The 18,033-nt window shown below is 40.8% G+C and overlaps 1 long non-coding RNA gene across 1 annotated transcript in view; it reads left to right on the top strand.

Moving 5' to 3' along the window:
* The first annotated feature begins 12,762 nt into the window (after positions 1-12,762).
* The window catches only part of LOC310905352, a 94,378-nt gene continuing 89,107 nt past the window's right edge, over positions 12,763-18,033 (top strand). The window contains exon 1 of the long non-coding RNA XR_014588948.1: positions 12,763-17,723. This is a non-coding gene — a long non-coding RNA (uncharacterized lncRNA). The remainder of the gene's footprint in view (positions 17,724-18,033) is intronic.

The following is an 18,033-nucleotide window of genomic DNA, read 5'->3' as shown; positions in this document are numbered from 1 at the left end:
ACTTGTCAGGAGAGAAAGACTGTGTTAGCACCATCTTTCCTGTCCTCTTCCTATATATAGTACTGCTATAATGGTGGTAATGTGATCAGTGATGCTGAAGAAGGATTAAGGGCTTGACCTAGTCAGACTTTATGGTTTTCCAGCTGGCAGTGAGAAATTACTTCCTGTGTTCCCAGTGCCAAAGAATGACTTAACTGGAGGAATTGGATTTTATTATTTTTTTTTCTTCTTTTAAAATAGACAGAAGGAGGGAGCCCTGATGTCTTTATGAGAAGAACAGAACAGCAAAAATCTTAATGGATTGTCCAGTACAAAATGTCCATGGGATGAATGAGGCCCTTAAAACATCATGGCTTGGGCTGAAAAATTGCCAGGCTTTTGAGTCGTTTCAAGACTTTGCTTTCTATCTGAACTTTAAATCAATTGTCCCATTCATTTCAAAATCAAATTTCAAAGTATATGGGATAATGTAACCTTTTGACTTCATTGATATTTATAATTGTTGGGGAAAAATATGGCTTTTTTTTTTTAAATGCACCATTTTTAAATAGACATCTTGAAATGTCAAGAAAACTGATAACACATTGACATATCTAGTAGGGATTTTATATGAACAAACTGGGGTGCACTGTTAACACTGAGCAGCAAGAGCCTTTCTTGCCCGGAAAACAGTAAATTTTCTTACATTCTATTGCACACAACTCCAAAGAAAGTAAACTGGTGTCTATACAGAAGAAAAGTTGTCATGAAATAAAACACTGATGTTAAAATACAGCTGGGGACAACATCCAAAGATGCAGCACATTCTTGCAATGAACCAAATTCTGTTTTCTTCATTAACTGAGAACAGTGTCTGAGAATTGACCTGGTATTTCTAATGACAGAGGAGGTACAGTCATTACATGAATTGCTAAAAGCCTGATTCAGCAATTTGTGATTTAGAATAGGCTAATGGACGGATCATAAAACAAGGAAAAGGTGTTCCTTGTTAAGTGGCACCTACTTATTCCAGCTAGAGGTTCTCCATTATACTCCACAAGCTTTGAGTCAGGAGCTGTGTGCATCTACATAGTCCTCTCTGAAGCGGTTCTAAACCCATCTATCTCAAAGGACACCATTTGGCTTATTTGAAGAGACTTTAGCCATTTTTGAAACCAACATATTTTTTTGGATACTCAGCATCCAGGAGAAATCAGAGAACCTGCACATTTTCTCTGATTTGGGTATTGGTTAACACCAATGTAGCACAGCTTGTAGTAGCCTTGATAGTGCTCTAGGTCATGCTGTACCAGCACAACAACCATGGTCTAGGATACCTGGGGACACAGAGTCCTGCTTCAGCATGCTACCGATAACCAGCCGTAGGCAATGCGAAGCGAAATCGGCCTTTGCCTTCTCTGCCAGGGCGCACATGTCCAAGATGTGCCCCAGTCCTGCCACAGAGCCACAGCCGAAACCTCTGCAGAGGTGCCAGCTGCAGCCGTTGGTGCTCCAGGTTGTAGGCTATTGCTGCTAAGTCAGTGTCCTTTAGCTATCACAAACTGCTGCTATCAGCTGCTCTGATTCTCCTTTAGAGAAATATATGTACATTCTCTAACTGTATTTTGATGCTACTATCCAAAAATTTGGCTGAGGGGCTTTTCAGGGCCTTTTGTTGTTGTTGTAGTTGTTGTTCTGTTTCTCAAAGACCTACTGACAAAGCCCTTTACTGAGCACAGCACTGGTTAGTAATTCATGAGTTTCAGGGAAATCTTTCGTGTTTCCATGATGAAGAGCATTGCTGTTGTTGGAAGGAAAGCTGATCTGGAGCATAGACCCATCTGTTCCTTAATAAAGTTTAGAGGCAATATTCCATTTCTACCTGGAAGGCAAGCCTAGAGACAGAAAATAATGATTTTTGATGAGGTATTTAGATAACTATCACAGACTCCTGCTTCTTATAGTCAGCTGTATCTACTAACTGCTATTCTTTATGCTTTAGTGGTTTGGACTTGTGACAGAAAATTCATCTTTGGGAAGATATATCTGTGAGAGCCACGGCATATAAGATTGATCAACTTCAGCTGCTGCTCTGCTGTGTTCAGTTCTTTTTCTGGATATATAGTCAGTGAGATAGGCGGTCAATTTTTTCCCTTTTTTTAGAGCACAGATTACTTCCTGCTCTTAAGGCATAAAAAGACGATGATAATATACAAGGACACTGGACACTATCCAGAATTTGTACTGGAGAAGGTGGTGGAGTGCCTCCATGCATCCATTACGGGTCACCTAGGAGGAAAGCGGGCTGCCAGCTCTGCAGACTTTTCTGCATAGTAAATCTGAATTTTCAGGTTCTAAATAAATATGAAGTTCATTCCACTGAGTGACAGGAATGGAAAAGTAATCACTACAAGAAAGGGAAAAGATAAAATTCTGTCGCTCTATGGTGCCTTTCATGTGAGGATTTTACTCCCGTTAATGAGGCCTTGTAACTTTATAGTGATACCGGATTTCTTATGGAGGGTGAATTCAGGCTTTCCAGAGCTGTGCGCCATAAAGTCACAGTGCTGGGGGCAAAAGTGGAGTTTGGGCAACAGTTTAGCAGTCCAGAGATTGTGGTCTTTTAAACTAACCACTGAATCATCTTGATTTAAGGGAAGAAAAAGAAAAAAGCAACTTCCAGAGGCTCTGTCACATTGCTGTGCATGCCAGCCTCCCAGCTGCAGTGGGAATTATGCAAAAGTAGCCAAAGTGGGGAAAGGACCAAGCCTGTTTCACCTCCCTCTAATTAATCTTCTGAAGGGGCTCAGAGGTTGGGGCTGTACCGTGGTAGGGGGGTTGGTGCTCCCTGGCACATCAGATGTGGTCAGCACCCACAGGGACGGTTACCACAATTAATGTGTACTACAGACGAGCTCGGTTTTCTCTTTTCCAGCCCTATTAAGAGAGGGACACTGCAAAATATAATTGCTCAAGCCAGTACCTCTTTTGCCTGCAGTTTTCATTCATGAAGCTTTATTCTTCTCTTTGTCCTCCTCCTTCCAGCTGACAGAGCCAGGACATCCTCACTGCACCTCACAAACAGTATGAGCCTAATTATAGATTTTTTTTTCAGACTGGATCTTAGCAAGTTTAAGTGGAAGACAAAATATTTAGTTTCTACAAATTAATGAGGACAACAGAGCACACATCCTTTGTATGTCAATTAGCAACATATGGTGTAAGGCTTGCAAAACAATCAAATGATCAAACAATAACGAAATGAAAGAATGTAGTGATTTCTCCCACTCTCTTACTAGCTAAATATAGCACGAGGCCTTTTTTTTTTTTTACAGATTTTCCAAGCAGATTGTGGAACACCTGCAAGTACATAGGTATTGTTTTATCAGGATGAACAGCAGGTATTTTTTCTATATATACTATTATGTTTAATTTCTTTTAAACAGTTAAAATTGCATTAAAAAGATAATAAAGACATCAGACAGCTTGTAGTTGTTTTTCATAAAAATGATAGGATAGGCCATGGAAGAGATTTCTTAAAACCTTCTACCCAGATTTGGCGTTGGTGATGGCAGTTTTTTTGTTTTGGTTTGGTTTGGTTTGTCGTTTGTTTTTTTTGTTGTTGTTGTTTTTTTGATTTTGTGCGCCCACAAAGCATTGTGGATCTTTTTGTTGTTGTTGTTTGGATGGTTTGGGGTTTTTTTGTACACTCAGGAGCAGCAAGTAAAGATGAGAAGGGGCTGGGGTGCTCCTGTCTGTTGCAGCGCCTCTGGGAGTTCTCCATTCCCTGTAGAGGGATCATGTCCCTGGTGAACTATAGCAGTCTGTAAAGAAGAAATTTGGGTGAAACTTGACTGGAGTCTGTCTATCTCACCCTCCTTTAACAGCTAGTACAGACCAGGCTGTTGGGAGCCTAGGGGGAGTATTTGGGAGTGAGGAAATGAGGGGAAGAGGAAGAAATATTCACTTGTTGCGGTTTCTGTCTGTCTCTCAGGCAACGTGCTTCTCTTTCATATTCTCACTTCAGATTCTGGCTCATGAACCCAAAAGAGGCAAACTTTTTTGTTAACACTTCTGAAAATCTGGCCGTTTATTTAAATGTGAAATATAAATTAGGACTTGTATTGAAATCTCGCTCTAAAGCCTTGGGTAGCTTTGTTATATGAAACCTTTATTAGTCTCACACTACGAGCTATCTGTAGAAAAATCTCCCTATTACTACGTATAGCTATACTCTTTGTAGATAATATATGTACATCCTCAGATCCTGATTTTCTAAGGTTATAAATCCAATACTCAGAAGCACAGCAGCAAATCTAGTACTTGAAAACACACTTTACTGTTGATGATGATGAAAAATAGTATTCACTGGTTTCAGCAGCAGAACAGGCTTCTTGATCCATTTTACCTAGATGCCTAAATTGTAAAGTAAGATTATCTGTCTGCAGAAATACCTGCAGTACAATGTCAAGGGATTGAATAGAAGGCCAAATGGGATTACTGGGCCATGGAGATCAGGAGGATGAGAAGACAACTGAAATATAAAAGAAGGTTTGTGGGTGCACAGAACCATTCCCAACAAGAAAGGAATATTGGGTTTTTGGGTGCCAGGCAGATGATAACAAAAATTTTACATCTAAACTTTTAGAGATCTTAAGTAAAGAAAAAAGTAGAAGGGGGAAGCATTGTTACAATAAATACAGCTAACGATGGCTAATTTGCCCAGAACGGGATATCTCACCAAGCATCCCTTCCCAAACCATCTCCCTGGCCCCTGTCTCTCCCTCTGCTGAATCCTATTCAGCAGGGGCAAGAGAGGAGGTCAGAGAAACCCAGGGTATTCCTGGAGGCGTACCAGAGGGAGGGAAAGCAGAGGAGGAAGTCCAGTTTAGGAAAACAATGGAACAACTTAGTATCCTGGAAAAGTATCAGATTATAAAAATAATAAAGTGATAAATCAACTGTTCTTTTTGGGAGTTAGTTATGAAAAGCTGCAGGCTGACAGTGAGAATAGTTTGGAGTGGCAAACAGTAATAATTTCAACCATGGTTTCTATAAAATGAATCATGATGTTATCTGAACTTTATTCTTTCACACCATACACAGATTCTGAGCTAAGACAGTGCAAGAGCAAGAAGGAAAAAAAATCCCTCACTACTGAGCTATAATATAGTGCATACATTAAATTACGGAGGAGGCAGGCATGTGGCAACCACAGGAATGGCACTGCAAGGAGAAGTGAAGGAGAGGAGATGGCGGTGCCACACAGCTGCTGTCATGGGCTCTGGGGACCGTCACCACGGGTCTGCTCGGCATGGCCAGGAAGGTTCAGCATCTGTGGACCGAAGAGATGTCAGGATCAAGGGCAACGTGACCACTGATGCTGTGCCTTCATGACCAATGAGAACTATGTTTTTGATGCAAGGATATCCATCACAGAATAACTTCTTTGTGGAAAGCCAGCTAGTTTTCTTAGCTGCTCAAGGTCAAGTCCAGATAGGGAATATAATACTGCCCTTGACTGTACTGCAAAGGGAAAATTACTTTGGTGCTTTGTCATAGAGTTCAGCCATTTCCAATAAGTAATCTTGGTTTAAATAACGCATAGGTTGTGGAGTGAGGAGTGAGCCCAAGTGGGTTTTTGTGCCCTACCCATTGAAAAGTAAACTGACAGCAGCTCACTTATATAGGCCACCAACTATCTATTTAATTATAATAGCTTACATTCTTCACCTACAGAGCTGGATTTGAAACAGTGATCAAAGGATTTATAACTCATACCAATAGCATAAAACAAATATTCTGGATTGGTTTAGCTCGCAGAAGTGATTAAACATTCCTCTTTAAGCAACGTGATTTCTTCTTTCTCTTTTGTAGAATCAGAAATAAAAAAATCCTTTCCTCTTTGTTGTACCATGAAATCTCCCTTTTCTAATGAGTATATGAACCAGTCATTTCTCTCTTAATAGACCACTTACTGAATTTGATGGAGGAGATAATTAAATGTGACAGATATTCGCATACATCTATCTTAAAACTAGCACTCAAAGATTATAAAAGCCATAATATTCTCTTAATGAAATATAGCAGAACATGAGAAAAACACGTTATAATGTATCTGAAAACAATTGCAAAATTTAGAGATAAACACTGTTAACACTTGATAAGCCTTTACAGTGTTGGTATTTACACCAGACATAACAGTAGCAAACAACAACAACAAAAAAAATCCTTTTTGAAGTAGATGAAAGCTGGAGATAAATTTGTTTGGCATCCAAACAAGAGAGAATGAGTTTGTAGGTCCAAGAGAATATATGCATTATAACTACTGAAGCAAGAGAGTGGCTTTTTATACCTTATAAGGAAAATGCTGAGGAAAATACATTTAAATAAACCCTTTTAAAACTTCAGTGCTGAATTTCAGTGGCTGTTAGAGTCCGACCTCATATTCCTGGATGGTGTTAAAAGGCAAGATGCCTGGATCGATAGCTCCCGGCGCTTTCTCTATTCAGTCTTAGTCCTGCGCTATCCACCCAGCTGTGTTCTTGGTACTTACACTTAGCACACTTAACTAAAGGACAAGGAGATGTTATGGAAGGTGGAGAAATAATTATAAAAGCTTTCAGAAGCCATGAAAATTGGATGATTCTGAGAGCTCGTGAGATGACAGAAAAGCACCTGTGTGCAGATGTAATCCGAAGCCAGTGTGATGGGAAGGAAGCACCAGGGGAGGGCGGTGCTCCCGCTCCTCACTTGGCAGAGCATCAGCACCACATGAATATTGTTGAGTGGCAGCTCTAGAAATGTTTAAGCAACTAAACCCTCATGACAGGTGAAAGATACCTGAAAAGAAAATAGTCGTAGAAAAAAAAAAAGCTTTTAAAATGCCCAGCAAAATGGATGTGAAGAGGAAAGTTTCCTTACCAGGAGAGACAATGCTGAGAACCCAAGAACTCAATTTAGAATTTAGTCTGCTTGTAATATTTATTACACTGCAAAGCTGAAATGTTTCAGTGGCTGATGAGTTTCTGAATCTTTCTTTGAAAGTGTGAAACACTTCTGAGCCTGAAGCCACTCAGTTTAGGCAGCAGTGCCTGGCTAGGAGAGGCTGGCAGACTCCCTTGAGATCCAGAGAGGGAAAGTGTGGGCATAGCTGAAGTACAGCAAGGGAAAAGGAAATAACTGTTTATTGTGGGTGAACACTTCATGCTGACTGTAAATAAAGGTAGTATTACTGCTTATTATTCATATATAAATAGATGAATATTTATATTCTGGCAATATTTCCTATCCACTTCACTTGACTGTGAGTCAGAGTTGCCTACTTTGTCCTGAGACCTGTTGTGGGCAAGATGGGGGAGCAGGCAAGGGCACCAGGTAGCCTCTCTACCAAGGTCTCAGGCACAGAAAATATGGACTTCAGCCTATAGTGACCCATACATGCTAAACAGATTTGAGTAGGATAGTGTGATGCTGTGGGCTCACCTGGGACTCTGCTCCAGGATGGGAAGGGATTCCACTTCAGATTCATGCTCACTGGAAAATACATGCTTGCCTTCCCACGGGGAAGGGACAGGTTTAAGTATTGCTATGACTGCTGTCTTGTTTGACTGCATTTCATGTTGCTGACTGCCTCAATTCAGAAACCATGCTGGGATCCAAATAATCTGAAGGGGAATAACCTCCCTGTTTTGCATAGGGACAATTCTGCTCAGACAAAATTACTTTCCACCACCCCTTAACCTTATTTTCAAGAAATCCCTTGTTTACATGTGATTTGGATTTAAATTTTCCTTGGGTGGGGGAAAAAAAAAAAAATTGTTCTTGGAGAACTGTTTCTAGAGCAGATAATCTCTCCTATTCCTCCTCTGCCTCTGAGGATGTTGCCCCTTTTAGGAACCTCTCTTGTTCTAAATGGATTGATGAGCAGCTTCTGCCAGAGCCAAGTATTTGCCTCACAGCTCTGCATCGAGAGCTGAATAAGAGGTTCCAGGGCAACAGCTGAGTTCTATCATGCAAGGTGTCTGTACATGCCCTCTCGGATGATTACTGTTGTTAGAACCCAAAACTCAGCCTCATAAGCAGAAATTGGCATTTCCGAGCGAAGCGGTGCCTGGCAGTTGCAGGCCTCCTTCCAGCAGCAGAGTTCGCAGAGCTGAGAGAGATGCCTGAATTTCCTCTGGGGTGAATGGAGAGGATTAAGTGCCTCAGAATGAGATTCAAAGCAGGCAGAAAGTAAAGCAGGGAACACTTAAGCCTGCCTTAGGAAATACTAAAGAGAGGGGTGTAGTTGAAATCCTCCATATATCCTGGGTTTAGCATTGACCCACATCCAGGAGATAGGAGAGGCTGTGAAAATGGGATTCAGAGCCCATAACCCCTTTCCAGAATTAATTTGTCACTGAGTAAAAGACTTCTGTTTGCTGCTGATGCCAGGGTCAGAGGCCAGCTGGAGTGGGAAGTGGAGGCAGCAACCACAGCCACCTTTTGTAATAGCTTAGTAGCTAAAACACATTCCTGGGAAGCTGTGAACCTGCATCTGCAATCCTGCTCAGTTTTGAAGAGGTAAAAGTATATCTTTCCCTCTCCAGGAGGGTGTGTGTTAACCTCAGAGGCTGTTTTCCCTTTCTTCTTTAGGAATAACTGTACAGCAAAGATTGCAGGATTCTTGGGGCCAGAGACAGAGAAGGAAAACAAGGCCAGGCATGCCAAGGAGAAATGAGCACTGTGATCCCTCCTCCAGTGACCTGCAGTGCTTCCCAACATGTGTCATTAGGGAATATAATCCACACCCTTCTCCTCCTTGTATCTGCATCATTAATGGGAATATTCAGCAGGGCCCTTGGCAGGCATGATTTTTAGTCTCTCACCTTCCTCTCACGACTGCCTTTTGTCAGGCAAATAAGCAGGACTTCAAAGCTCCCCACTTTCTCCAGCATCCAGAACAATTTATACCAGCTGCTTTATAGACTCTGAGATAAATAAGATCAGCTGCATTTCCTCTGCTTACTTAATCTATTGCTTTTGGGTTTTTGTTTTCAAGTAAAATATCAGGATATTTTGGCATGAGCTATTTTTAGAAAGTCTTAGCTGCATGTTCTGTTCTCTGCTCTCCAGAAGGGTTTTTTCCACCACAGTTAGCTCTGAACCTTGCACAGAGGCTTTACCAGTAATGATGAACCCTTCTGGTAGATTGTGGCAAATGCATGTATTTTTTCAACACCCTGTTGTCCTCTAACTGGTGTCATCCCAAATCACTCTCCATGCCAAAACTTGCCCCTACAACCAATGATTAGCCATTGGGTTAAATAAAATGGGTTAAATAAAGATACCTATTCTTGCCTCAGTGATACTGTATTTGCTATTCCCCAGTCACACCAGTCTCATACCAGTTTCACCAGTACGTTGCTGGACCTGCAGTTTGTTTTGCCAGTTCTTTCAGAAGTCTGGGATGGAAGTTATTTAAGTCCTCTTCCTGTGGATGCATTAAGCTTTTTACTTTAAAGGAATCTTAAAAATGCAAACAAACAGTAATGGGGAAAAATAAAGCTTTTTGGTCTTCTTGAATAGAAGGGATTTTTTTTTCCTTTCAACATTCTGATATGAGGAGGTTAATGTGTCACTATAAAAGAAATGTGGCACTCTGCTTTTCTCTCACAGAATACATTACTTAAATTCTCACTATGAATTTACATCTTTTTTTCTGAAATGTAGTTTGGCACTTAGTGGGAAATGAATCTTAAATATTTTGAAAGTATAATTTAACATCTCAGCAAAACCCTGAATTGTGAATTGTGCTTTATAGAAACTTTAAGGGCTAGCTGAAGCTGACATTAAAAAGAATAGAGAATTACATCTTTACGTGGTGCTTTAGCTACAGATGAGTCTCCTACAGTTATTACACACTTTGTTTATCCAATTATATAGCTGGGCTATAGCCTTTATAGATTTTTTTTAGGGTGATTTTTATTTTGAATGACTTTTCATTCTTTGTTTAAATATACATTTACGTATATGAAAAGTTGTATGCTATACAAATAATTTTTAACTAAATCACAGCAAAAATCCAGTAACTAATCTCAGTACCACACTCTAGAAAGACAGATATGTATGATGCATAATTGTTCTTCTATATGATTTATTATTTCTGGATGCACATGTAAACCATGGAGGCCAACTCCATGAGACTTGAAACAGAACTGGTGTTGGACTTATCATTCTCTGCTGCTCCCATCCAATTTGTTAGAAATAAATCTGCCCTTCTGCTTATATCAATTTTACATCAGTGTAAATTTATGCTCAAATCAATCAATCAATTCTATTTCACTTGAATTTAAGTCAGAAATTAGGGACGCTCTGAGTATACATTTGGAAAGCCCAAAACATTCAGAGAAAAAAAAAAAAAAAGAAAAAAAAAAAGGCACTTTTGCTCGGTAGAGAGCCATTACTGGATGTCTTCAAGCCATTGTTCCAATGCATGAAAAAGCCCCCTGCAAAACCACTCATTCATCTTGTATTTCTTTTTACAGTGAAAGAATATCAGCTTGTCCTGGGGCTCTACCTCTTCAGACAGACTTGAATGCAGTGCAAAAGCACAGCTCTTGTTAACACTTCAGGAGCCCGGAGAAGTGGGCACACTGGGGCACATTGAGCTTGGCAGCGTACCTGAATGGAGCGCTCGCCCGAACCTCGTGCTTCCTTGATGGTCGGTGCTTGGCATTAAGTGCGATCATTATGTTTCCTCCTGAAGGCCTGATCCAATATCTATTAAGTCAATGGGAATCTTTCTTCCAGCCTCAATGAATGTTGCTCTTGGACTGGTGCCCGTTTTAAACCCTGGTTTTGACAGTGTGTTGTGCATGCACTGGAAGAGATTGTGTTTTAGCGACCTTCCCTCCGGACTAATCCTTCCCTCTGGACTAATCCATTGTCTTACTCTTTGATTCATTAACATCTTAATGGTCATCCTGGTCTTGTTTGCAAACAAGGAAAAAAAAAAAAAAACTGAAAAATTACATGAATGCTCATTTTTTAAAACTGGGAAATTGATGTGTACGCATAACTGCTCAGAATACCAACATGCATTTCCCCTTAAATCCAGTTAGAATATGCTACATGCTAATTACACATTGTACACAGAAAAAATCAAAAATCCTATTATTTTTCATTATGTTCAGTATCATCTTGTTCTTGTTCTGAGAAATAGTGAATAGGATAATATGACTGGCCTTCTAGCATCTTTTATTCAGTAAGTTAACTTCATCTTGTTTTTCTATTATAAAAATGAATGATTTTTGAATGTCTCCTTTTATTTAAACTCCACCTACTTTCATCCCCCCCCCCCCTTTTTTTTTTTTTGGCTTTTCCTTGGATTCAATCTATATTTGAAGTTTCTTTTTTTGAAACAAGAATGCCAAAATTAAATGCATGACATATACAAGGTCACTGGGAGTCTTGTACTTCTCTATCATAGTCTTGCCCCTGGGTTGGTCTGAGTATGCTGACTCAGGACATTTTCCTTTCACAGGCTGGCTGTGTCCCTGTTTATTTCCTCTAATCAGACTGAGCCAAGCATATGCTCTTCATGCTCCCTTCTGCTGGAACTCTTTCCTCTCTAGGATTGTTTTGGCTGAGGCTTTATTAAGTTTTTAGATCTATGTTTCTTGCCCTCTTGTTCAAATCTGCTTTTGGGCTTTTGTTTTTTATGCTTGTCTCCCATCAGTCCTTTTAAAATGAGTAAGTGTCAGAGCTCTGTGATTTATTTTTATTCTTGCCATTGGTTTCTGCTAACAGAATGACCTACTCAATAACATGGTCCTTTGCCTGACTTTCTTTCTTTCCCACCATAAGAAATAAATGCTCTAGAGAATGTTTGGAGATTGGGCAGTAAGAGCAAGAGGGAAGTAGGGAATCCAAGAGCCCCCAGAATGGAAGAGGAAATATCCAAAAGAAGTGAATTTCAGTGGCAGACTGATTTCTGAGGATCCTATTTTGCAGCTAAATAAACAAAAGAAAACTAGAGGCAGAGGGAAGGAAAGGGTGTTGAGGGAAATGAGAGGAGTCCTGGAGGGGAAGAGAAGTCCTTGTGCTCAGGATACTTCTGAGCTTATGTTAAATATTAATTGGGAGCAGGAGACAATGAGGAGAAGCAGATCATGAGAAAATAGAACAAAAAACTGACCAGGTTAAATGTGAAGAAATGCAAATGAACAAGTTATTCTAAAAATGAAAAGCAGAGATGGCATGCACTTTAAAATGCCCTTCTGCTGGCCATCCTAGTAGATTAAAAAAAAATGTTTAAAATCAGACCATATGCAATTTCCTATCAGAAGAAAAATCCCAGATAAATTAATCTGGATAGATCACACCGCATTAAAGCCAGCCACCTGGCTGTAGGAAGCAATTTGAGCTCATGGTGGGAGATGGACCAAGAAGTGTAGCAACCCAGGGCTGAGCTGAGGCACCCAGCATTTGTAGGCTCAAAATCTCAGGCTCCCAGAGGACCCATCTTACAGGTATCTTTTCTGGGTCCAAGTCATGCAGTCCTGGACAGGGCTTTTTTCAGACAGGGGTCTGCTCCTGTGGGTGCCTCAGTACCTCAGCACGCAGCCAAGGAGCTGCCAGGAGGCTGGGGAAAACACATCTGCGCTCTGGCAGAAAGGAGCCAAACCCATGTGCATATTTATGAAACCTTGTTCATTTTGGCAAATAGGGTTTTTTTCTGATGGAAAAAACAAAAAAAAAAAAAAAAAAAAACAGTCCAAATAATTTTCAAGCAAAATCTTTACTTATCATAATTCATTTTCTTCTGACCAGCACAGTAAGAAGCAGGAAGGTGAGAAAGGGGCGAGAAAGGCTATGGTAATATGTGTTGCTCTTCCTCATCATCTCCAGACCATGACAATTAATGAATTGCACTTTCTTATTCTGTGAAAAGATAATGGGCGTTTATGAATCTTGAGCTCAAAACAGCAGGCAGTAGAGAACGAGTTTATTGCAAAGCCAGAACTCAGACATATCTGTCTTCCCTACCCAACTTTTGTAAGATGTGTGTACTTGAGATCTGGAAGAATTTTGTTATACCAAGGGGGCAGTTGTCAAAGACAGAAGATCAGTTTACCACACCATCTGCATGAACAAATGTCTGTGTATGGTCTTTGATGCCCATATACAAGTAGTAGCTATTCGCGTGCAAGACATCTGAGTAAAACACTCCAAAATACTCAGAAATTAAAGCTATAATTCAATTTATCTTGTCCAAGCTATGGGCAGCTTTGATGATTTCTCCATTGATACCGGTGGACATACTCACATGCTGAATACTCACTAATCTGAGCTGAAGTTATACACTCAGACTCATGGAGAGAAAACACATCAAAAAGCTGTTTGCCTTCCCTAGGGTTTAATTTTGCTGTCATGGATGTCCTGACTTCTGAAGCACATCACAGCATGTCGAGAAACAGCCGAGGTACAAGTATGGAATCCAGGTAGACAGCAATACCCTGGACTGCTGTTTTCGTATGCAGTTTACGAGCCAAATCTGGCCACCTGCATTTTGCTCAGCATTTTAGCTTGTGAATAGAGAATATTTGCAGCTGGGTAATTAAATCTATTTGTACTTATATGCATATGCATGTTTTGCAGGTAGAAGTTACACATCTATTTTGCAAAATGTAACCTCTGATGTAAAAAGGAGATGGCAGTAGTTATAAAAGAAAATGTTATTTCCATATCAAAATGCAGTTTTATTCAAAACTTTCACTTTGAGGAGATTTGGCCCCAAATATTTTCAGCAAAAGCATAAGTAACCAGTGACTATTAGCACAGACCTTTTAAATGTGTTTGTGAAGACACACAGCGATATGTCTCACATCTACTGTTTCCACAGTACTGGGGACTTAGCATTCAGCAATAGACAAAGTGTGGTGTTCTCCTGGCATTTTCTTCTGAATCCCTAGCCAATTATAATTTTTCGTTCTTTTCTTTTTTTTTTCTTTTTTTTTTCTTTTTTTTTCTTTTTTTTTTTTTTAATGTAATGGATATAAAATTCAGACAGCATTCACAACGGCACAACTACAAAGAACCTATTCTGTTCTGTGACTCTAAGATGCGTACCACAGAGGAAATCAGCTACAATGATCTAATGAACCTAAAATCTGTAAATCTATTAAACTGTGAACAACAGAAAACTCAGCGCAGGGTATCTGTTTGCCTGGTCTGCTATATAAAAGTACCTCTGTTAATGGGCATCATTCTCAAATGGGAAACACACTTGTTAGCAATGCAGGAAATTCAATTGTGAAACCAATCATGGTATATTGTACTATCTATAACAACAGTGGCAACCAGAAGAGCCATTTTATCCCAGGTTTTGACATAGTTTTAATTCACAGTTGATTTATAACATGATCATGAAGACCTGAAAGTCCATGCACCAGGTTTCAGCCTGGGGAGAACTTTGCTTTTAATACTTTACATTAAATATTGTTTATTGTTGATCTATTCTAAAGTTATAGAGTAGCAAGGACAAAATAAAACAAAAGTTGGTGTCTCTTGGCAGTTTTGTGGCAGTTCTGAGCACCTTCTGAGCAGAGACAACAAATTACCTCCTACTGACAAGCTGAAATACCCTAACCTATAAATGAAATGAGGGAAGATTTGGCTTTGTCTTTGTTTTTCAAGGTATGTTTTTTTTAAAGGATTTACAGTTTAAACCCATGAGTAGTGCTTATGCCTCTTTTGAAGTCCAGAATGTGTCAGCTGAACACAGGCAATAATTTATAACACAATCCCACCACTTCTGTACCTTTGCACCCCTTTATCCCCTACAGCCCAGATGCTGGCATTACAGCGAGCAGCACCTTGGTGTCCCTCAGGCTGTCCTATGTCCACCAGGAGCACATGTGATTAGAAAGGCACCATGCCAGCCGACAGCATCCAGGAAGCCTCCAGAAATTAGAGCCTACTGAGCAGGTCCCCTGCGCACCCCACTAATTCCTCTCTTTCTTTTATCCCAGCACCCCTAAAGCAGCACACCAGCTGTGAGATGCCTTCTCACCACCCATCTCTTGATGGTCACCTCCTGTCACCGATGGCAGCATGTCAACAGCCCTTTGCTGAGGAGCTGGAGGTGTGCACAAACCTTTTTGTGCTTTTCCTGGCATCTGGGAAGAGCACGATGTCAGGTCCACGGAGCACAGGGATTAATCACGTATCTGCCCAAAAGACATCAGGTGCTGCCTGAGATGTACAGCTTTCAGCCTGTAACAGGCTGGTAACAAGGAGGGAGAGATAATTAATGCCTGTTTTCACCCATGCTATCTGGCCAAAGTGAGTGAAACGGTACTGTCCATCACACATCCTGCTTTGCTACACACCCTTTACCCTCTTACTGGAAACAAAAAGATCTGGGAGCTAAAACTCAGTAAGTCGAGCCCGTTTGCATCCCTGGTGATCCACAGGGCTCTGATTTTTATATTTATGACCAACTGCTTAAAGTCCATTCCTGTTTTGTTATTAGTGCCTGACCATGGTTTGTTTACCCATTACTGAGGCAATCACTTGGTTCTTTGTATTCAGCAAGCAGCACGGGTTAGAAGATGAAGAGATTGCTTTTCACATTTACCAGTTGTGAAGTTTCTCCACATTAAATACTTGACTTTAAAGTAAATTTATAATCTTCATTCCTTCACCACCACAAATAAGAATTCTACACATTTTCCCCATTAATTACTGTTTTTCATTTTTTGATGTAGATCTAAACATTTAGAATATCACTTATGAAAGCCCAAGGAATGAGTATGAATGGATGACTAATTCTTGTAAACATGCAGTTTGCATGTTGTATCAGCAAATGCAAGTTAGGCAGCCCAACCTACTACCTGAGCCAGAAAATACTGTCATTGCACCCTCCCAGCATGGCCACGAGCAAATTGTGGACTCACAGATCCAAAAAGCTGAGACAGAGGTTTCAGCAGCATGGAAAGGGTCAAAGGTTGAGAGCTTTGCCAATTCTCTGTGTAAAGGGTAAATTCAAGCCCAGACCATACCCTTCATATAAGGTGCAATGGGAGCTGCAGGGAAGATCCCAAGCACTGAATTTTAGTTTTTCACCCTTTGCTATATTGATGTTTTCTTCCAGCCTTTCTCCACTGATGTAGAGATGCATCGATTAATCAGCTGAAGGATGGAAGATTTGGGTTTAAACCTCAACATAGTGGTTGCAACAGCATAGCTGGTAAGGAGGGGACAGCAATGGTTATTTGTATACAATGGGTGTTATAAAAGGTAGGACATCCCAGTCCAAGAACCTTTCTGGAGCTGACCCCCATGCTCCTCCGTCCTTGGTCCATCAGTCTGCAGGAGGGGGAGAGCATCACAGATCTGGTCTTTGGCTACATGGCCAAAAACTGGCTTCTCACTTTGCTCATGTTTCACTCCCTAGAGCCGTGTAGAAGGATTTAGAGCTGCCTGAGTAGCCTGTGATATTCTCACTGTAGCTTGAAATTCAACTAAATATTGACTCTTTCAGAGGTTTGACAGAGAAAGGTAGTATCTTGGACCAGAGTATTTGCACTAAAACCCTTGAAGATCAATGAGCCAGAGTGATCAGACAGTTCCAGTTGTTTTGGGGAACTGCATTTATCTTCCAAGTCAGCCTTAAAATTTGGATTTCATACATTATTCAAAGTCCAGCTGCACCCAGTCTTTATGTATTTCTTCTTGCATGTAAAGTCTCCTCATTGCTTTTATTGCCACTGTAGTAGTAAAGTAAGATTTTTTACATGCACAGTAGGAACTCCAAAGCTGTACATATTAAGCAAACACTTTGGATCAAGTCAGTTCTGCATAAACCAGACACTGATGTGTCCAAATGGAAACGTCTCTCCTGCAGGAGCTCCCAGGAGGCAGGAAATCAGACATATAGGCTGCCCTGTGCCTAGTGCAGACGGGCATTGTAACACTGGGGACACATTTTCATGGTTGTGTTCCTATGCATGTAGCAACAAATATTTCCTGTAACAAAATGGTGGTTTACAAACTGTCAGGATGTGTGTATGTACAACATGGGGCTCTGGGATTATTTTCCTCTGCTTGGCAGCTCTGTTGGATCAAGGCTTTAGGGCAAATGTATAAAATTATTGTTATTCATAGTTATATAATGCATGCAGATGAATGTTTATATTTAAATGCATACACACACATATTTTAGTTAGTATTCAATGTCAATAATTCACCTTTCTAAGCTGTGAGGTGTACTCTAAGCAGACCACAGTGTTGAGGATGTATGCCTGCTCACAAGCATACTGCAGGAACCAAAACTTCCTCAACTGCTGGAGCAAAAACTTCCAAAGGCAGCAGCACAGAAATGAGAGAATTTTGCAACTCATTTGCAGAATTGAGAACTTGGAGGTAAGTTGCTCTCACTGCAGCAAATTTTGGTGCCATTTGAGCTGGGACAGGTATTACACTGAGGACAAGGCTCTGCAGGAGCGTGATGTCTGTGGCCTGTGCAGCTGCTTTCTGCAGTGTCCCCACCTGTGCCTTGGCCACTCGTTGGCTCTGACCACCTCCCACCCCGCAGCTTCCCCTGTCCCAGCACATAGTGTTGCTCTCACAGAGAAGCTGTTTGCCTCCCTCTGACTAAGGCAGGACATACAGCTTTCATCTCTTCTAAGAGTTGCATCCTTTTGGTGGAAAAAAGTCTGCAATGCCCATTTTGGTGCCAGCAAAGCAGTGTGGAGGTAACAACAACCACGCGTGGGTGCTGGGAGCGGAGTGGCAAAAGGGGCTAGCTTTTCTCTCTTCTTAATGATGATAACTGTGCTTTGGTCCATTTCTCGCAGTAAATATATTGCCCTAGTGTTCCTCATGCCTTTGCTTTGCTTTATGTTCCTTCTGGAGTAATGCAGTCCCAAAGGTTTTTGAAAGCTTGAGCCTGAGCTATCAATATCTGTGCTACACGTAACCAGAGAAAGAAGGAGATGGATGGGAAAACCAGCTGTGCTGGCTCTCAGGTGTGGTTTTGTGAGCTCAGAGTAACTCAGGCTTCTG

Source organism: Anser anser, assembly GCF_964211835.1.
Source record: "Anser anser genome assembly, chromosome: 11".
Classification (NCBI taxonomy): Eukaryota; Metazoa; Chordata; class Aves; order Anseriformes; family Anatidae; genus Anser; species Anser anser.
Note: the sequence above shows the minus strand (reverse complement) of the source record. Positions and strands in the feature narration are given on the sequence as shown.